This window comes from Sus scrofa, chromosome 13 (assembly GCF_054392235.1).
Source record: "Sus scrofa isolate SSC_HxYL_T2T_F1_AM1 chromosome 13, Sscrofa_HxYL_maternal_Yorkshire_Landrace_v2.0, whole genome shotgun sequence".
In the NCBI taxonomy this organism is placed as follows: domain Eukaryota; kingdom Metazoa; phylum Chordata; class Mammalia; order Artiodactyla; family Suidae; genus Sus; species Sus scrofa.
Genome location: NC_139395.1, coordinates 105,767,486 through 105,789,448, shown reverse-complemented (window position 1 = coordinate 105,789,448; position 21,963 = coordinate 105,767,486). Strand labels below are relative to the sequence as shown.

Sequence of the window (21,963 nt, the reverse complement as noted above, 5' to 3'; positions counted from 1 at the left end):
GTTCTGTGAAAAATGTCCTTGGTAATTTGATAGGGATTGCATTGAATCTGTAGATTGCCTTGGGTAGTATAGTCATTTTGATAATATTGATTCTTCCAATCCAAGAGCATGGTATGTCTTTCCATCTATTTGTGTCATCTTTGATTTCTTTCATCAGTGTCTTATAGTTTTCAGAGTATAGGTCTTTTGCCTCTTTAGGTATGTTTACTCCTAGGTATTTTATTCTTTTGGATGTGGTGGTAAATGGGATTGCCACCTAATTTCTCTAATTTTTCATTGTTAGTATATAGAAATGCCGTCGATTTCTGTGTACTAATTTTGTATCCTGCAACTTTGCCAAAGTCATGGATGAGCTCTAACAGCTTTCTGGTAGAGTCTTTAGAATTCTCTACGTACAGTATCATGTCATCTGCAAATAGTGATAGTTTTACTTCTTCCTTTCCAATTTGGATTCTTTTTATCTCTTTTACTTCTCTGATTGCTAACAGTTTTTATCTGTGGTGACAGCCCCCCAGAATATATTTCCTAGGCTCCCTGGCAGCAAGGTGGAGCCACGCACCTCAGTTCTAGCAACTGGTATGTGAACAGGAGTGAGCAGTGCAAACACCAAGGTGGGTCCTTAACGGAAAAGAGTGAGGGCTCCCCTTATTTCCTTCCCCTTCCTACTGGTTTGCAAGTGGGTGGACATTATGGCGATGGTTCAACTATGTCCACATGGGCAAGAGCAACACCTTCAATTAGCGAATCAAAAAGATAGAAGATGACTGGGACCCTTCACCCTGGTGCTGCTACCCTGGCCTTGGACCCTTACATCTAGGCTGTTTGATGAGGAAAAGGGATATATCATGCATTCATCACCTAAAAGAAAAAAAAAAAGTAATGACTATCTTACTATATACTTAGGACTTCCTATATTCTGGGAACTCAGAGTGGGGCTATGGAGATGAAAAGACATCCTTGGAGTGACTGTAATGGCTCAGTAGTAATGAACCCAACTAGTATCATGAGGACCCCTGGCCTTGCTCAGTAGGTTAAAGATCCGGCATTGCCATGAGCTGCGGTGTAGGTGGCAGACGTGGCTCAGATCCTGTGTTGCTGTGACTGTGGCATGGGCCAGCAGCTACAGCTCTATTCAACCCCTAGCCTTCTATGTGCCACAGGAGCAGCCCTGAAAAAAAGACAAAAAAAAAAAGTTGTCCTTGCCTAAAAGAAGCTGTTAGCCTAGTGACAGGGAGACTATAAAAAATAACACACACACAAACACAAGTATGACAAGTGCTATGACAGCTAAGTACAGGTGCTGTGAGAGTGTGCATGAGAGAGCTTCCTGAAGGAGGTGGCATCCACATGATTTCTAAACCAGAAGAGGAGTCCATGAGAAATGAAGAGCAAAATGAGCAGCATAAACCAAGACAGTGAGGCAAGAGAGAATGTGGGGCCTTCAGGTGAGAAGGTGGTGGAGCCCAGCAGTGACCAGCATGGGTTGGGTGGTCAGACTGAGTGGGTTCAAATCCAGGTTTAGCACTTATTCACTAAAGGCCCTTGGGGGAGCTACTTAACCCCTGTGAGTCTGCCTCCTAGAGTTGTCATCAGGGCTTAATAGTCCATGTGAAAATCTTTGGCCCAGTGCTTGACTTGGGGGTACAGAACAGGCTCAGGAAATATTAGCTTGAAAAAAAGAAAAAAGTAATTAGGTATGGCTGGCACTCAGAAAGCAAAGTGAAGAGTTATCAGAGAAGAGACTAAAGGGATGGCTTGGGACCAGCTCATCAAAGGTTTGGATGTCATCTGGAAGCCAGAGGGATTTTAAGCAGGAAGCTCACAGGGTCAGAAAGACTTCTGCCTCTGAAGAGCCCAGTTTGACCGAAGAGTGACACAGAAGGGTCAGGCCTTTCTCAATGAATGTCAGCTTTGCACAAAGAAAAGCATTACTCCACACGTTGCACCCCCAGGCAAATGTTTTTTTTTGTGAGTTGTACATGGTGAGAATGAGTAGACTGAGCAGTATAAACAAATTACCAACCTAGAAATGAGAATTCACAACCTTCTGGCCTCGGCCTTACTGCCTTGTCTCTGCCTAAAAAGAAAACTTCTGATTGCTTTTGCCATTATTATTTGATAGCAGCCTAACTTCCCACTTCCTGTCTCACTAAGAGAAATCTCCATGATCAGATGACCAAGGATGTCATTTTCTACCTGAATGGGGTGAAGCCATCACAGAGGCTCTCTCATAGGCAGGGTAAACTCACTGAAGCTCTACAAGCTCTTGAGACAAGACAGAATCTGACTTTTTTTGGTCTGATTATTTTCTCCATGCAAGCATATTAAAAGAAATACTCAGGATTTGTCCCTGAGCATTTACATCCTTTGGTGTGGTGCACAGAGCTCTGGGAGCAGAATGCTCCTGTGGGGGGGCTTTCTCTGATATATCACCACCTGTTGTGGGACTGCTCAGCCCCTGTCATGTAGTGACTTTCCTTCCCACAAAAATGGTGAGTTCCAATAAAACTGTGATTCTTTTCCTTAAATAAAGAATGCCAGAGTTCCTGTTGTGGATTAGCATGTTAAGAACCCAACTAGTATCCATGAAGATGTGGGTTTGATCCCTGGCCTCACTCAGTGGGTTAAGAATCCAGCTTTGCCGTGAGCTGTGGTGCAGGTCGCAGATGAGGCTTGGATCTGGCATTGCTATGGCTGTGGTGTAGGCTGACAGCTTCAACCCTTAGCCTGGGAACTTCCATATGCTACAAGTGTGGCCTTAAAAAAAGCAAAAAAAAAAGAGTGCCAAATAAAGTCTGCACACTTTCTTGTAAAATATCTGCATATCTGTACTGAAGGGGCATAAATAAAATAAGCAGATCCCTGTTGGAAGGTGAGAGGGAGGGCTTTCTTTCCCCAATAAAATAAAATCACCCTGAACCAAGATTTCATGGGATTTTTCAGGAGGAGTACAAGTAAATCCACCGAAATCCTGGAAGCTTTCCTGAAAGACAGTAGAAAGCACTAGAATACTACCTTCATTTCCTGGAAGGGGACCCAGTTCGGTCTACAGAGCCTCAGCTACAAAGGCATAGGTGACCTCTTGGTCTTTGGATTATTCCTTTTATAAATAATGGTGATCAGGCACTGAAGAAGAAGAAAATTACATGAAACACACCAGGAGACACACTGGGAATTCTCTACCTCTGAAAAGGGTACATCCATCCATCATAGGCTCACTGCTGATCTCCCAGAACCCCCCTACAGGAAAGCCTCACTTTTCATAAAAGAATTCACTGGTAAGTCTCTCAAATACTGGACACTGGGTCTTCTCTCCTCATTAGCAAGGCCAGTCTCCTATTCTGTCACATGCATGGCTAATGTCCCATTATGGCTTCTCCATTACTTAGCCCTAATTATTCTGAATTAGTGCTTTCCCATGGCACACCAAGGAAGGAGGAGCAAAGGTCCTCTCCCTCTCTGAATGTCTCATCTATTCCTGACCCTCAGAGCATTCCAGAGACAGGTGGCATAGCTGCCCAGGACTCTAATTGCCTCTGACAAAACAGAGCATTGGCAGAATGACCTTTCTGAGGCAGGGAACAATGAAAATGATACAAATTCTGTTGATTCCAACATCCCTTTGTCATGAGCTTACCAAACTTTTCAATGATTTCTGCAACTGAGAAGCAGAAATTGTTCATTCACAGATCAGGGGAAGCTACAAGACTATTGTTTCTGGTTTCTTCAATGTCAGCGACTAAAACAGGAAAATGCCCAGAATATGCATATGTAGATTCATCCCATCTCCAAGGTATCACTGAGGAATTCATGATTTATTATATGCTGCCACTGTATTGAAGTTAATTATGTACATGTATTATTTCTTCTACTAGATTGGAAAATCTGGGAGGGCAGAGATAACATCTATTGCCTCTTTACTTTGGGGAACAAGCTAGAAAATAATCATTCATGCATACTTTCTCTCTCAAACACTCACACACACACACACACACACACACACACACACACACACACACACACACACACACTTTATACCCTATGGCCCAGCACAGGGCCTTGCCTCGTATACTCTTTAATTATTTTTTTAAAAATTGTTCAAAGATTTAATGACAAAAGCAAGTTAATACAGGTTATTCCCAAAATTGTCAAATATAGCTACATAGAGATCTATGCATGAAAAGTAGATAATTAGAAAATACCAAAGTATAGTGCTTATTTTGAGCAGAATTTTTTGCTTTATTCACAAAATTTCCAAGTTTTTTTTTTATGATGAACACATATAATTTTTATAATCAGGAAAATCTAATTCTAAAAATATTTCTGTAACAAGCATGGTATACCTAAATTGTTTAAAGGATCCATGTATAATTTTCAAGATGCTAAAAGCATCTAAGTTTGCAGTGTGGGCATAAGAGTTTAAAGGGGAATAAAATAGGAGTTCCCTCATGGCTGAATGTGTTAAAGATCCAGCGTTGTCACTGCAGTGGCCCTGGTTACTGCGGTGGTTTGGGTTCAATCCCTGGCCTGGGAACTTCTCCATGTCGCGGCAGGGCCAAAAATAAATAAATAAATAAATAAATAAATAAATAAATAAGAATAAGATGAAGATCATCTTATAGTTTCTGTTTCCCTAAGACTCCAACACTGGCTGCCCTCTGAGTAGATAATACAAGAAGGACTACCCTCCCCCCCGCCCCACACACACACTTCTACAATCAACACAAAGCTACTAAAGCCCCAAACTGCAGATGACTTGGGGTTCCTATCAGCAGAGGTCTAAAGCCCTGATACTGAGAAGGCAATGGAACTGGAAGACATTAGGAAGGGGCGCCCAGGGCCCAGGTCTCCAGTATCACAGACGCCACCTCTATCCAAGTTATAGAAATCCCCCCAGAAGAGAGTAACGTGAAGCCCTTCCCTGCCAGGCTACAGGCTTGGGGCTGGACTTCCTCCCTACTGCCTCTCACTGGCACTCTGTATAGGGTAAAAACAGCCACCCTATGCTGAGACCTAGCCAGAGATCAGGCTGACAGGAGATGCTGAGGACCAACGCCAAGCTGTCAATGAGCAGTCTTCACATGAATGTGTGGACCTTTGCAGATAAACACAGACATCCTCAGAGAAACCAGGGCAGGGACCATCTTAAGGCACCTCATTTCTAGACCCCATGCTTGCTTATATACTCTGCTAACACCAACCCACCTAGGAGAGGGGGCTACATCACAATAGCCCCCGTCTCTCCCACACTAGCCCTCACCTATTCCAAATCTTACAGGTACATTGATCCAGGGTGTAAAAACTTGTGAGGATATGAAAGGACGGTCTTTATTATCAGAAGCCCATGAGTCCTCCTGCTTTTCTCTGTTTTGATGCACCTCCAAGGTTAAAGGCGAAGCTCAACCTTTAAACATTGCAGTTGGTGTTGGGGTGCACTAAATTCAGAATGGGGAGAGATTCTGTTCAATACAACTACACTTTTCAAATGTAACTGAGTATTTTGGCTTGCATTGGGATGTTGTTAATTAAAATATACTGTAAAGTGGAGGGTGGAAATAGTAATTTTTATTTAACAAGCCTCTATCTCTTTTCTTTTGCTTTGAAAATTTTTAACTTTTTATTATGGAAATTTCCAAATGTACAAAATAGAGAATAGTGTGATAAACCAAGTGCCCATCTGCCAGCTTCAACAATAATCAGTATCTTTCCACCCTTGTTTCATCTATTTCCTTACACACACATACACAGACATACATACACACATATACACAACATACTTTATTGTTAGTGGGGAAGGAATATTTTAAAGCAAACAGTACACTTTATATATAAACAATATATATTATATACATAATGTGCTTATATATATATATAAAATGTCATTTAATACCTATACCATATTTAAATTCTAATTATCTCAAAAATGTCTTTTTTCCAGTGGATTCATTGGAATTAGGATCCAAACAAAACTCGTGTGTTGCATTTGACTGCAGTCAACCTATTTTAACCTATAACAGTTTCTACTTCTTTTTTATTCCTGACACTTACTGAAAGAAATGGACTATTTGTCCTAGATAATTCCCTTCCTTTTAATCGCTATGTAGTATTCCATTGTGTGTGTACTATAGCTATTTAACTAGTCCTTTATTTGTTGGCTTTTGCATTTTTTTCCATTTGCACTGAGAGTTTGGTACTGCAATGAGAAGAGTCTTTGCATAGTTATCATTTGGTAGTTTTGCCAGTGAATCTTTAAACTGGATCTCCAGGATGGTAGGTAAATGCATATGTAATATTGCTAGATTTTGTCAAATCCCCTCCATAGAAGTTGTACCATTTTTCATTCCCCCACCAAAATAAAAGTTTCTGTTCCCACAGTTTTGTCAATAAAACTGTCAAATTTTTAAAACTATCTGGTCAATTTTGCATTTTGGCAGATTGGTTTTTTTGTTGTTGTTGTTGTTTTTTACTTTTTGTTTGTTTTGTTTTGTTTTTGCTTTTTAGGGCCACACCCATTGCATATGGAGGTTCCCAGGCTAGGGGTTCAATTGGAGCTACAGCTGCCAGCCTACACCACAGCCACAGCAACGCCAGATCCAAGCCACGTCAGTGACCAACACCACAGCCTACAACACTAGATCATTAACCCACTGAGCAAGGCTAGGGATCAAACCCACAACCTTATGGTTCCTAGTCAGATTAGTTTCTGCTGCTCCATGACGGGAACTCCCACATTGCTTTTATTGTGGATAAAACTAAACATTTTTCCTTACAACTAGAAGTAATTTACGATTCTTTTTCAGTGGACTATTTGTTCATCTCTCTTGTCCATTTTTTTTTTCCAGCCTATTTTCAAAGGATGAATCATCCAAGGGAGAAGAATTTCATGACAGCAAAGCAAAGAGAACATCAATTAGAAATCCTGAGTGCTGAAATGACTTTTTTTCATGTATTTAAACATGAGCAAATATTTTCTACTATTCTCAGTACTCATGCCTAGAACTTGTCATTAGCTGGAAAGAAAAGCAACTTTGAGCAGCCAAAATAGTAGAGATTAGTGACGCTGATTCTTTTAAATGTAAAAAGAATATTTTCCAGAGTTGTTAGTTTTTCAGGACACATTAGAATTAACCTATAGGTAACATTTTCTCCAATTCCATGTCTATTGTTAACAGCCTACTTAAAACATATTTTATTATATATCATGAAACATTTAATTAGAGTAAAATCTGAATAATTTTATTAAAAAAAATTTTTTTGGTCTTTTTAGTGCCGCACAATCGGCATATGGAGGTTCCCAGGCTAGGGATCAAATCAGAGCTGCAGCTGCCAGCCTACACTACCGCCACAGCAACAAAGGATACTTAACCCACTGAGCAAGGCCAGAGATCAAACCCACATCCTCATGGATACTAGTTGGGTTTGTTTCCACTGTGCCACAACAGGAACTCCAAATGTTTAATATTTTAAATTGCCTATTAATAAAATAAAATTATATGCTGGCTGTTGGACCAATTCGTTTTTAGTGTTATTTACCTTTTGCTTTTATAAAATAAATTGGAAAAGTTTGATTGGAGTGTCCAAAAATTATCGAAGTTATTTCAGATTATTATGCTAAATTCTACCATAATTATTCTCCAAGACAGAGCACCGGGGTTTCTATGTGCTCCCACACTCAATTACAGCAGAAATACCATGCCTTTATCAAACTATATGTTGGCTTCAACAATGAAATAACTTACAATGTGAGCCACAAATTGCATTGCATTATTGAAAAAAATTTTTAAATGGTATCTTGATTTTAATTTATTCTTATAACTCACTATATCAGTCAGGATTCTATAAAAAAAAATAGAACCACTAAGATGGGGTTTGTTACAGGAAATAAACCCTATATATGCAATCTGGGGAGCTGGTTTAATAGTCTCTATAAATGTATTATGGGTCTCAAGAGAAACAAAAACCAATAGGATAGATATAGATAGCTATACATATAGATAGGAGGAAGTTTATCATAGAAATTGGCCCATGCAATTATGGAGGCTGAGAAATCAGTCCCAAACCGATGGTGTAATCTAGCCTGAGTCCAAAGGCCTGAAAATCAAGGGCTAGTGGCCTAAATCCTAATCTAAATCTGAAAACCTGAGCACCAGGAGCACCAAATTCCCAGGGCAGGAGGTGAGTGTCTCTGCCTAAGCAAAGAGAGAGTGAATTTGCCCTTTTGCCACCTTGTTGTTTTATTCAGGCCCTGAGTGTACCAGATGATGCCCAACCACACTGGGAGGACCTTTGCTTTATTCAGTTCACAATTCCAATACTAATCTCCAGAAACCACAGACCTCCCCATCTCCAGCCCCCACCCCTTAACTCCCACCCCAAGGAAATAATATTTTCCCAGCTATCTGGGCATCCTTTAGCCAAGCTAAATTGACACACAAAAAATTAACTATCATGATAAAGGAGGTTTCTCCTCCTGACTGATAATGGACAGGCTGTCAGGAAGGAAAGAGGGATATAAACTGGGGACAGCAAGAGCCCCCTGGAACCCACAAAGGCAGACTGAAACCTACTTCAGCCCTGCCTGCTTCTGACCTTAACGGTGTCCTGCAGACGCCAGGGCCTTTCCTCATGTAGCTGAACACACTTTCCCCCCTAGAAGTCAGAAAAGCTAAAGGAGAGCCAGCGGCTGCCTCTTGCCAATGAGGTGAGCCAGCAGATCAAGGACAACCTGTGTGAGCTACAACAGGGAGGCCGCTTCTCTTCCACCCTCCCAGTCCCCAGAACCTCCCTGGCAGTGCGCCTACCAGGGAGATGTATAGGAAAGGGAATTCTAGGCCCTGTATTTCAGCCTAGCCAATCTGACACATTTCAAAGCCACACAGTCTACCCGTTGTCAGCTTGGCACCCACACATGTATCCTTAAATCATCCTCCGAGCAAAGTCATACGTTTGCCTAGTATCACACAACTATCCCACAAGCGACCAAAATCCCACTAATCCTTTCCCCAAGAGGAGGCACAAAGTCCTTTTCTCTTTGTTCTTAGGCGCCGTTCATTCTTCTAGCCGATTCCCACGCCCCTTTTGCTCTCCTGTAACTTACAGAGTGAGATGTAAAGTTAAATACTATTGACACAATTTCAAATGTGATAAAAGGATAATAAGGGAAGAAAAACAAAAAAATATATATCAAAATAAGAAAGACCCCTTTACATTTTTTTCAACTGAGACTGAACTTAGAGTTCTTACCTTTACCATTGCCCTCAGCAAACACCTCAGCTAATTGCGATGGCTTGCCCAGATAGGGTGGATAAGTCAATTCTACCAGGTCCACCACGTGATCTAAACAATGATGTCACTGCTTTCGTAATCTTCCTGATAAGTTAACTCTCAAAGGTTCTTACAGTATCCCTTAAAGTGTACAGATTTCAAAGAATTGAATGCCATTGCTATAGCAGGACTTCTTCCACTCCCATCTTCTTACATGAATAATGTTCTCATTTCCCATATCGATAAGAATAAAAATAGGAAAGTAACTGGTGCCAAACCCTGTCTCATTCTAAAATTAAACTTTATCCATAATTAATTGAAAAAAATATTTTTTTCTCAAGTTTAAATTTCCTTTGTCATATTTATCAAAATGTATCATACATTTATGTCATTCTGATCAACTCTATACAAAAAAATAACTATAGTGATAACCCAATTTAAATAATATCTTTAACATTTGGAACATAAAGTAACAGGAAATAAAATGAATTCTAAAACTTTTACTTACATACCTATATTTGTTGCAGAAAATACAATAGCACAATCAATACAAGATTTACAAGCATAAAAATATATATTCTTAGAATAAAATGTGGGTAAGTGAAATGGAAATACACATGCAAGGAGAAAAAGTAAAGAAATACTTTAGAAAAAGTAAAGAAATATTTTAAAGAAATCCTACTTTAAATATCACAGAAAAGCTTTTACAAGAGAGAAGCGCTTGTCCATGTGTTAAAATAAGGATAGCAGGCACCCAATCGTTGTATTTATTTATTTATTTATTTTTTTTTTTTTTTAATTTTATTTTCCCACTGTACAGCAAGGGGGTCAGGTTATCCTTACATGTATACGTTACAATTACAGTTTTTCCCCCACCATTTCTTCTGTTGCAACATGAGTATCTAGACATAGTTCTCAATGCTATTCAGCGGGATCTCCTTGTAAATCTATTCTAGGTTGTGTCTGATAAGCCCAAGCTCCCGATCCCTCCCACTCCCTCCCCCTCCCATCAGGCAACCACAAGTCTCTTCTCCAAGTCCATGATTGATTTTCTTTTCTGAGGAGATGTTCATTTGTGCTGGATATTAGATTCCAGTTATAAGTGATGTCATATGGTATTTGTCTTTGTCTTTCTGGCTCATTTCACTCAGGATGAGATTCTCTAGTTCCATCCATGTTGCTGCAAATGGCATTATGTCATCCTTTTTTATGGCTGAGTAGTATTCCATCGTGTATATATACCACATCTTCCGAATCCAATCCTCTGTCGATGGACATTTGGATTGTTTCCATGTCCTGGCTATTGTGAATAGTGCTGCAATGAACATGCGGGTGCATGTGTCTCTTTTAAGTAGAGCTTTGTCCGGATAGATGCCCAAGAGTGGGATTGCGGGGTCATATGGAAGTTCTATGTATAGATTTCTAAGGTATCTCCAAACTGTTCTCCATAGTGGCTGTACCAGTTTACATTCCCACCAACAGTGCAGGAGGGTTCCCTTTTCTCCACAGCCCCTCCAGCACTTGTTATTTGTGGATTTATTAATGATGGCCATTCTGACTGGTGTGAGGTGGTATCTCATGGTAGTTTTGATTTGCATTTCTCTTATAATCAGCGATGTTGAGCATTTTTTCATGTGTTTGTTGGCCATCTGTATATCTTCTTTGGAGAAATGTCTACCCAGGTCTTTTGCCCATTTTTCCATTGATTGATTGGTTTTTTTGCTGTTGAGTTGTATAAGTTGCTTGTATATTCTAGAGATTAAGCCCTTGTCAGTTGCATCATTTGAAACTATTTTCTCCCATTCTGTAAGTTGTCTTTTTGTTTTCTTTTGGGTTTCCTTTGCTGTGCAAAAGCTTTTCAGTTTGATGAGGTCCCATGGGTTTATTTTTGCTCTAATTTCTATTGCTTTGGGAGACTGACCTGAGAAAATATTCATGATGTTGATGTCAGAGAGTGTTTTGCCTATGTTTTCTTCTAGGAGTTTGATGGTGTCCTGTCGTATATTTAAGTCTTTCAGCCATTTGGAGTTTATTTTTGTGCATGGTGTGAGGGTGTGTTCTAGTTTCATTGCTTTGCATACAGCTGTCCAGGTTTCCCAGCAATGCTTGCTGAATAGACTTTCCTTTTCCCATTTGATGTTCTTGCCTCCCTTGTCAAAGATTAATTGACCATAGGTGTCAGGGTTAATTTCCAGATTCTCTATTCTGTTCCATTGGTCTGTCTGTCTGTTTTGATACCAGTACCACACTGTTTTGATGACTGTGGCTTTGTGGTATTTCTTGAAGTCTGGGAGAGTGATGCCTCCTGCTTGGTTTTTGTTTCTCAGGATTGCTTTGGCGATTCTCGGTCTTTTGTGGTTCCATATAAATGTTTGGATTGTTTGTTCTAGTTCTGTGAAAAATGTCATGGGTAATTTGATAGGGATTGCATTGAATCTGTAGATTGCTTTGGGTAGGATGGCCATTTTCACAATATTGATTTTCCCAATCCAGGAACATGGAATATCTTTCCATTTTTTTACATCTTCTTTGATTTCTTTGATTAAGGTTTTATAGTTCTCGGCATATAGGTCCTTTACCTCTTTGGTTAGGTGTATTCCGAGGTATTTGATTTTGTGAGGTACAATTTTAAAAGGTATCGTATTTTTGTATTCCTTTTCTAATGCTTCATTGCTGGTATACAGAAATGCAACTGACTTCTGAATGTTAATCTTATATCCTGCCACTTTGCTGAATTTATTAATCAGTTCAAGGAGTTTTGGGGTTGAGTCCTTAGGGTTTTCTAGGTATAGAATCATGTCATCTGCATACAGTGACAGTTTGATCTCTTCTCTTCCTATATGGATGCCTTTGATTTCTTTTGTTTGTCTAATTGCTGTGGCTAAGACTTCCAAAACTATGTTGAAGAGCAGTGGTGAGAGTGGGCATCCCTGTCTTGTTCCAGATTTGAGTGAGAAGGCTTTCAGTTTTTCCCCATTGAGGATTATATTTGCTGTGGGTTTATCATAAATGGCTTTGATTATATTCAGGAATGTTCCCTCTATACCCACTTTGGCGAGGGTCTTGATCATGAATGGATGTTGAACTTTGTCAAATGCTTTTTCTGCATCTATTGAGATGATCATATGATTTTTGACTTTTTTTTTGTTAATGTGGTGTATGATGTTGATTGATTTGCGTATGTTGACAATCGTTGTATTTAGATTCCATTGGATATACTTCAAAGATTAATACATCAGTTTTCATTTATAATGGGAATAATTACTACATGCCATAAATTAAATACTTTGCTATTATATAAAACTGTAATGAAAAGTTTTATATGTCAGCTTCAAAGTGTTCAGTGGGTACATAATTTCCCAAAAAAGTTTGCTTGCATGTGTCTAAGCAAAAAATAACAATATCAGCTAACTCTCTGAGCCTACTATTTATCAGACACTATACTAAATTTACTCATAATTTAATAATCTGGTGACAACCGTGTGAAGTAGGTATTATTATTCTCATTTTATAGAAGCCAGAGTGTGAGAGTTCTCATGTCATCTGCAGTTTGCTTTAAAATATTTCAACATAAACAATGTGCTATAAATATGTGTATTAGTTTGGGCTGCACCCTTGTGACAGGCATGACCTAATCAGGAATATACACTCCAAGGGTGGTTTGTTGGCATTTAATCAAAAGGCCCCACTCCAGAGGGGGCTACTATAAGCTCCTGAGTTATTTTTATCTCTCACCAGCACTTGAAGTTTTTTGTTAGCCTAATGGATTAACATGAATTTCTTTTATCTTTTTTTTTTTTTTTTTTTTTTGGTTTTTCTGTCTTTTCTAGGGCCACACTCACGGCATATGGAGGTTCCCAGGCTAGGGCTCTAATTGGAGCTGTAGCCACCAGCCTATGCCAGAGCCACAGCAGCACGGAATCCGAGCCATATCTGCAACCTACACCACAGCTCACAGCAACGCTGGATCCATAACCCACTGAACGAGGCCAGGGATCAAACCCACAACCTCATGGTTCCTAGTCAGATTCATTAACCACTGAGACATGATGGGAACTCCTTAACATGAATTTCCACTGGCAAAATTAGCAGCTTGCTCAACATACACGGATGAATAAAATAATTTGAAGAACACACTGGCATGAATGGCACATAGGAAATTTAACCCTTATCCTAATGACCCCCAAGGCTGATCGAGCCTTATAAAAGGTCCTCTGTGCATCTGCTAATTCCAGAGGATTCTTGGTTGCCTGACTCCAACAAAACAGCTCACAGAATCCTGCCACAAGAATAAAGCTGCATTTGCTTCAGGTGTGACTTTTATGTAAGGACCACTATGGGGAATCAATAGCTGGGATTCTGTCAAGCTTACTGAATGGGAACTATGCATGTTTCATACCTATTGGCTAGTAAATGTCTATGTGCAGCAGAATTCATCCTGAGAGCTCTTTTCCTTGAAAGTCAATGGTGGAGTTGCAGCAGTTCCTGTAACATGGTCCTCACCATTCCAAATATCGAAAAGTACCCAACATCCACCAAAAGAAGCATGTGCTTTGCCTAACTAGATTAGGTATGTTGGCGTAAAAGGTTCAGAAACCTGCGTAATGTCACATACCTGGTAGTGATAGACTAGGATTAGAATTTGGGGTTGTCTGCCCTCCTAACCTCCCTGTTCCACTGCCTCCCATGGAAATCAGGGTTGCAGAAATGGAATAAAAGGTCAGGGGGCTATATGGGTGATGGGTAATCTTCAAATGCCTCCTTCCAGGTAAGTCTGAGGCTTATTTGAGGTTCGCTTCAGAAAAGCAACCATTCAAGAAGTTTAACCAAGCCCTGGTGTGTTGTAAATCCTTTCCTCTAACTCAGCTAGAGGTTGACCTCCACATCTTCAACAACCAGATAACCACACATAATTATGGCAAGTATGGCCCTAGAGGGAAAACATTAACTCTTGGGGTGTTGAAAGAGGCACTTGAGCAAGTATAGCTACTGTGACTTAGTCTTTTTTTTTTTAATGGCCACACCCACATCTGTGACTTATACTGCAGCTGCCACTGGATCCTTTAGCCCATTGTGCCACGTCAGGGATCAAACCTGCATCTCTTTAGCAATCCAAGCCATTTCAATTTGGTTCTTAATACAATGTGCCACAGGGGAACTCCAGACTTAGTCTTTTTAAGATTCCTCATTCTCTCATTGGAGTCCCAGCCCTGACATGGAGGAATTATAACCTGTTTCTTGAGGAGCCTGCCCTTGCTAGTAACACAAATATGAAACAGTTAAGGTTTTTCTCTTTTCATCACTGAACCCCAACTGTCAAATGTTAACTCTTCTTTCCCTTCTGGCTAGCATGACATCTTGGGCAGATCTAGATCAAATCTTTCTGGTTATCAAAAGTTATTAAAAAGTCCATGCAGTGTATACTTCCCCATCTTATCTTATATTTGATGCAAAGTTTTCTCTTCCAAATTACTGACCAGGCTGTGACTGCAGGAGATGATGTGGGGAGAGGTGACAGTCTGCTCTCTCTCCTGCTCCCACATAGAGTTGGGAGATCTGACTCCCAGCCCACTTCATCCAATCTCCATCCCTCATTTCCTGCACCTGGCAATACTGCCCAGAGCTCCTTTCTTCTGGGGGTCCCCTTCACCAAGTGGGCAGCTCTCTGGACACCCCAGTAACTCTCACATCCTTATCTAATTGGTCAGCGGCATCTGCCGCATGGCCATCCTCTTCCTTCTCAAATTCTCCTTTGCCCTACTCAGGCAGGTGGAGGGCAGTTCAACAAGTCCGGTGCCACAGTGGATGTCCGATCAAAGAACTCTGATGGAATCTAATATATGGGACAAATGAACCTGTCTACAGAAAAGAAACAAACTCATGGACCTGGAGAACAGACTTGTTGTTGCCAAGCAGGAGGGGGAGGGAGTGGGATGGACTGGGAGTCTGGGGTTAATAGATGCAAACTATTGCATTTGGAGTGGACAAGCAATGAGATCCTGCTGTACAGGGAACTATATCTAGTCACTGGTGATGGAACATGATGGAGGATAACGTGAGAAAAAAATATATATATATGACTGGATCTCTTCACTGTACAGCAGAAATTGACAGAACAATGTAAATTAACCATAATAGAAATATAATATAAAAATTAAAATCTTTAAAAAAAAGGAACAATGATTGTGATTGGATGAATAATGGCCTCCCAAAATGTCCATGCTTTAACCCATGAAACCTGTAAATATGTTACTTTTCATGGTAGGTAAGTCTCTTTGACTTTGCAGATGTAGTTCAATGAAGGATCTTGAGATGAGGAGAGGATCCTGGATTATCCGAGTCGCTCTAATGTAGTCATATGGGTCCTAATGAGAAGGAGGAGGGTCAAAATTAGGAGAAGGCTATGGATTATGGAGCCAGGGTGAGAAGGAACATGCCAACACCTTGACTTTAGCTCACTGAAATTGATTCAGGCTCTCAAGCTGTAAAATCAAAAACTTGCATTATTTAAGCTACTAAATGTGTAGTAATATGTTATAGCAGTAATAGAAAACTAATACAATGATCATCCACCCTTCCCACAGGAGCCCTATCTTTCCAAGTGACTCCTTTGGGACCCCTTTACTTGACTTTAAAGTTGCACAGAAATAGCCACAACACCCTCCCACCCTCATAAGCTGAGAGCTCACAACATCAACCCTTTGCTTTCTCTGCTGGCTCTCCACCTCTCACCCACACTCCTACCTCAGTCAGCTCTTTGGGCTGGAGATGGAGAGGAGCACCGGGCAATGGCTGGGGTTGACCCGTGATTGGCCCCATTTTAGAGGCTCTTTGGCAGCTTTCTCTGTAGAATGTGGGGGATGTGAGACTCCTATGTTTTCAGCTTTGACCCTGGCCATCAGTTCCCAGGCCAAAGAAAAGTTCACTCAGTATCTTGTTACCTTGGGGGAGTCTGGTGCAGCAGTAGGGGCCACATGCGCTTTCCCCTGAGGAATCTGACGTTCTATATGGTTAGATCCCACTCGCCTCACTCCATATCTGGCGCCCTTTATAGGAATTCATGACTATGAGAAAGAATTAACCTGTTTGTTATGGTAACGCATTCCTTGTCATCAGATTCTAATGGAGCCACAATAAGGCCTTGTTTCCTTCTCTGCTTCCAGTACCTTGCTTCATCTCATGTCCAGCCCACGGCAGTTAAATCCATCAATTGGAACCAAGATGGCCCAAAGCTATGTGATGTGTGTGCCTGGTGAAATTCATTCTACCACTAAAGTGGTTTCCTAAGACTTCCCCCTCACTCTCTGCCCTTTACTGCCTAGCATTCGACCACTAGTAATTCAAAAACTGCCAAAGAGTAGCATCCATCAGTAGTGAACTGGTCTAATAAACTGAAGTACATCCATGGCTATGGTCTAAATGTGTGCCCCTTCAAATTCATATATTAAAATCCTAACATCCAGCTGTTCCCCAAACTGTGCAAAGGGCACTGTTTGAGAAGGTAAACTGGAGACTCTGGACCAAGATTTGATCATGCCTTTGGGTTGGAAGCACTTAACAGAGGCTGCCTTGGCTGGCAGGATTCATGTGCTTCCCTCCACAGAAGAAATCATGCATATTAAACCCTCACACTGCAGGTCAACAAAAATAAAAGCCTTCACTGCAGACAATGTGTTTGCCAACCCCATTAGTTCCTGGACACCGGAGGCCTTAGGGCCTGGCTATAGCAGCTTGAGAGGGGGCTAGCAGGGTGGGTGGGAGGGAGCCTTGACAGGTTTATAGAGGGAAGCCTGAAATGCAGCTCGGCTGAGGTAGGGCTGATCTCAACATTCTCAAAAATTCTGTGTGCACAGAGATTGCACTACCTCACGTCCTAGTTGGAGAGTCTAAGGGAGTCCCCAGAAGTGTGGCTGTGAAAATAGTCCCAGTATCCAGACAGTAGAGGCAACAAGTAAAGAAGAGTTTGCTAACCTGACACCTTGTTTTCGGATCTACTTCTTCAAAACTAACACACAAAGCAATCATCTAGATTGAATTTGGGGTCATTTTTTTCCAAAGAAAACTTGATATGGCTCTATTTCTTTTCTTCTTCAAAAATGAGGTGGTGGAGTTCCCACTGTGGCTCAGTGGTTGACGGACCTGACTAGTAGCCATGGGGTTGTGGGTTCAATCCCTGACCTCACTCAGTGGGTTGAGAATCCAGCATAGCCGTGAGCTGTGGTGTAGGTCGCAGACACGGATCAGATCCTGCGTTGCTGTGGCTGTGGCATATGCCGGCAGCTGCAGCTCCAATTGGACCCCTAGCCTGGGAACCTCCATATGCCACGTGTGCACCCCTAAAAATGACAAAAAGACAAAAATGAGGTGGTAAAGGTGCAGGATCCATGGGCAGGGTCTTTAGGGATTAGATACATTCTGTACTAAGTAATAACTTACGTTTGTGTGACACTAGGCTGTACTGCAGTTTATTGAACACATACTAAGTGCTTTGCACACTTGATCTTATTTAATTTTTGTAACAACCACATAAAGTACTTTTATCCCCAAAGAGGGAAAAGCTCAGGTTCAAAGGCTTTGTCTAAGACCACTCAGCCACAGTATTTCATCAAATCTATGATGCCGGTATCATTTTAAATACCATTAGGAAAGAAAAAAATGCTGCCAATTAAACTATGATTCACCATCGATTATAAGACACTTCCCAAGCCAGAGATGTTGAATGTGATAAGATGTGGGACTAAAACCTATGTGCAGGAGTTCCCCTCGTGGCTCAGCGGAAATGAATCTGACTAGCATCCATAGGACACAGGTTTGATCCCTGGCCTTGCTCAGTGGGTTAAGGATCCGGCATTGCTATGGCTGTGGTATAGGCCAGCAGCTACAGCTGCTGCCTGGGAACCTCCATATGCCATTGGTGCATCCCTAAAAAGACAAAGCAAGCAAGCAAGCAAGCAAGCTTGGGTGCAGCAGTCAGTCGGAGGGGCACTCAGCAGCTCTCCTGTTCATAGGGCATTTTTACAGTTGTTATTGAATTTCTTCCTCAGAACAATCCTGGAAAAGCAGGGATAATAATCACCATTTTGGGATGAGGAAATAGGTTCAGAGGAGGTAAGCAAATTGCCCAGAGTCACCCAGCTTGCAGTTATTATCCAAACACAGAACTCGTGGTCCTACCTTAGTATTCCCTCTACTATTACCCTGAAGCCTCTGCTCACCTCAAGAAATGTCTCAGCCATTAGTTATTTATCAGTGAAATTTTCTGAACAAGGATAAAGGAAGATCAGAAGAAGATTCTTTTATTGTAGCCCTTACCACATTATCTTGCTGACAACTTTGTAAAATGCTGCCCTTTATCCATTTTAATTCATATAGCACTTCCTTAGGCTATGAGCTAGCAAACACTGTGCCAGGCACATTGGGGCTACTTTAGTTCACAAATTATTCAATGAAAACTTTCAGGTGTATAGAAAAATGTAAAGAATACAGTGAACCCTCCATCTACAGTGTTCAAATATTAACCCTTAGCCATTTGCTCTCTCTACATGTATAATTTGTAAAGTGAGTATAACTTTCAGACATCATGCTACTTCCCCTTAAATATTTCAACCTATATCTTCTAAGAACAAAGATGTTTTTGTACATCCCTATAATACCATCATAGGTGTGATGGTCAATTTGGCCGGGCTACAGTCTCTAGTTCCTCAATACTAATATAGGGACACGGTGAAGATAGTTTGCAGGTATGATTAAGATCCATGGTCAGTATTTACAATAGCCAAGGCATGGAAACAACCTAAATGTCCACCAATAGATGAATGGATAAGATAACACAGAATGAAATAATGCCATTTGCAGCAACGTGGATGGACCTAGAGATTATCATACTAAGTCAGTTAAAAAAAGGCAGATATCATATGATATTGCTCCTATGTGAAATCTAAAATATGACCCAGGAGTTCCCGTCGTGGTGCAGTGGTTAACGAATCCGACTAGGAACCATGAGGTTGCGGGTTCGGTCCCTGCCCTTGCTCAGTGGGTTAACGATCCGGCGTTGCCGTGAGCTGTGGTGTAGGTTGCAGACGCGGCTCGGATCCCACGTTGCTGTGGCTCTGGCGTAGGCCAGTGGCTACAGCTCCGATTCGACCCCTAGCCTGGGAACCTCCATATGCCGTGGGAGCGGCCCAAAGAAATAGCAAAAATAAAAAAATAAATAAATAAAATAAAATATGACCCAAATGAACTCTATGAAATAGAAACAAACTCAGACTTGTGGTTGCCAAAGGGGAGAGGGTAGGAGAGGAAAGAGTTGGGAGTTTGGGATTAGCAGATGCTAACTATTATCCATAAGATGGACAAATAACAGGCTCCTACTGTAAAGCTCAGGGAACCTTACTCAGTATCCTGGGATAAACCATAATGGAAAGTATATGAAAAAGAGTATGTATACATATATAATAACTGAATCACTTTGCTGCACAGCAGAAATTAACACAACATTGTAAATCAACTCTACTTCAATATAATACATGTGAAAAATTTTTTAAAGTTAAATTTATTACTAATACTAATAAAAACCCATAGTCAATTTTAAGGAAGGGGGATCATCCTAGATGACACAGTAAGCTTGCTTCAATCAGTGGAAAGGCCTTCCAAATAGAGTTCAGGCTTTCTGAAAGAAGATATTCCACCTGAAGACATCAGTCTTACCCTGCACCCAAGAGTCTCAGCTTGCCATTTTTGACAGCCTGCCCTATGATTTCTGGTTTGCTGTCTCAGTCTGTTTAGGCTGCTATGGCAATACCAGAAACTGGGTGGCTTAAACAACAGACATTTATTTCTCACAGTTCTGAAGGCCAGGAAGTCCAGGGTCAAGTGGTGTCTAGTGAGCGCTCACTTCCTGGCTCACAGAAGCCATCTTCTTGCTGTCTTTGCATAGCCAAAGGGATAAAAGAGGTCTCTAGGGTTTCTTTTTATAAGGGCCTTAAACTCACTTACGAGGGCTTGACTGTCAGGACCTAATCACCTCCCCAAAGGCCCCACCTCCAAAAACCATCATCACCTTGGAGGTTTCAATATATGAATTTTGGAGGAACACCCACATTCAGTTGGTAGCACTTACATAGCTAGCTCCCACATTCACAGAAACCCATTTTGGGCAATAAATGTCTTAGTGTGTATCTCCTACTCTTCCATCTCTCTGATGCACCCCAGCTGACACATAAACTAAGAAAATTAACATTATACCCACAGGTTCACTCTTTATTAATGACTCTTAACCTGAAGTCATAGGACCTGTTTCAATGATCAGGCAAGAGCCTGGAACTCCAGGCAGCATTGGGAACATGCATACCTTTTGTGAACTTTTCTGGGAAAAGCCCAGCTTGCATCCAATCCTTACAAAGCACATTACACTCAAAATGACCAAGAGTCACTGCATTACACGCATCTTTATAGTTCCATAAGTCTGACAGCAGTGACAACAGAAGGAATGGAGACCCACTGGCTTATAATGAGGCCCAAGTGAATCCCTATTTAGAGAGAAATCTGATTGTGATGGGAAACAGCCAGCAACCCAGTGGTGGTTCCAGAGTTTCATTCTCTTTCATTGACAGTGGCTCGAGCTATTTACAATATGTTTCAAACCTCCTAAAGGCAAGGACAAAGGGAATGCCTGCAGATTTCATTGTTAGTGGCACCAAGCACAGGACAGTGAAATTTAGCCATCTTAACGAGGGCAAGTACGGAGACAAAGAAGCACAGTAAGGTTTGACCTGTGATTTCGATCACATCCTTTCTTATAAATATTTGGCTTTAAAAGCTGAATAATAAACTAGTCCTTTGGCCAACATTCCCTCCTGCCAAGACTGGAAACTAGAAGATAACAAAAATGTCTGTTATCAGTGGTGGGAAAAAGGGGAGCCGATGCTGACTAACCACGTTGGAAGATGCCAATTAACGTCAAGATTATAGGGAGCAGAAAAACCTTTTTAAGGTTTTTTCAACCAAAGTAGTACATTCTCAAGGAAGGATTGTTTTCCTCCTACTTTTAGTTTTGTTAAGTCCCTATAAGAGACCAGCGTCTCACATACAGACACTTCTCCTCTTTACAAAGTCTAATCTGCAAGCAGCCCCATTCTTTTCTTGTCGTGCATCAGCTGGCCACTCCCTTTGGCAAGGCAGAAAAGGGCAGGGCAGAATCACCCCCATGAAACATGCCTCTCTGTGAGCAGGGAGCAGGTAAGTGTCTCTCCCTCTGTTGGCTCCTTTACCCACAGGCTAAACCAGGCCCAGGCCCTGGGCCAATGCTGGTACACCGTCCTGTGGTATCTGGAGTTGGCCACTGGGCAGTAAAGCAAATGCCTGATGTCGCTGGAATATGCCCTGGGCCCAGGTATAAACTCCGGGCTGGTTTTGTGCCCCAATGAGCTGGCCAGTTCCATGGCCCCAACTTCTTCATGTGCTTCCTCACATAGGACTTGTCTTCCCACCTGGGACTACAACTTTCTCCCAAAAACCTAAATTAATCCCACAAAAAGGATGGCTGGGTGCTTGATCTGAGAAGGAAATTCCATTCCTGAATTTAGATGTACATTGAAACCAATCTTCATTATTGGGTTTGGGAAGGAGTTTGTGAGTTTCCTGAATTCTCCTCCATTTAAATGGAGCCGATGGAGAAAATGCTAAGACTGCCTAGAAGAA

General features: G+C 41.2%; 1 long non-coding RNA gene across 4 annotated transcripts in view; it reads right to left on the bottom strand.

Annotated features, from left to right (window-relative positions):
• LOC110256316 (uncharacterized) overlaps nt 1–21,963 on the bottom strand; it is a 347,057-nt gene that overhangs the window by 181,828 nt on the left and 143,266 nt on the right. For 2 of the 4 annotated variants that reach the window (XR_002337727.2, XR_014824183.1), the window contains exon 2: nt 15,518–15,629. The exons of the other annotated variants lie outside the window; for them this stretch is intronic. This is a non-coding gene — a long non-coding RNA (uncharacterized LOC110256316). The remainder of the gene's footprint in view (nt 1–15,517; nt 15,630–21,963) is intronic. 4 annotated transcript variants of the gene reach the window in all.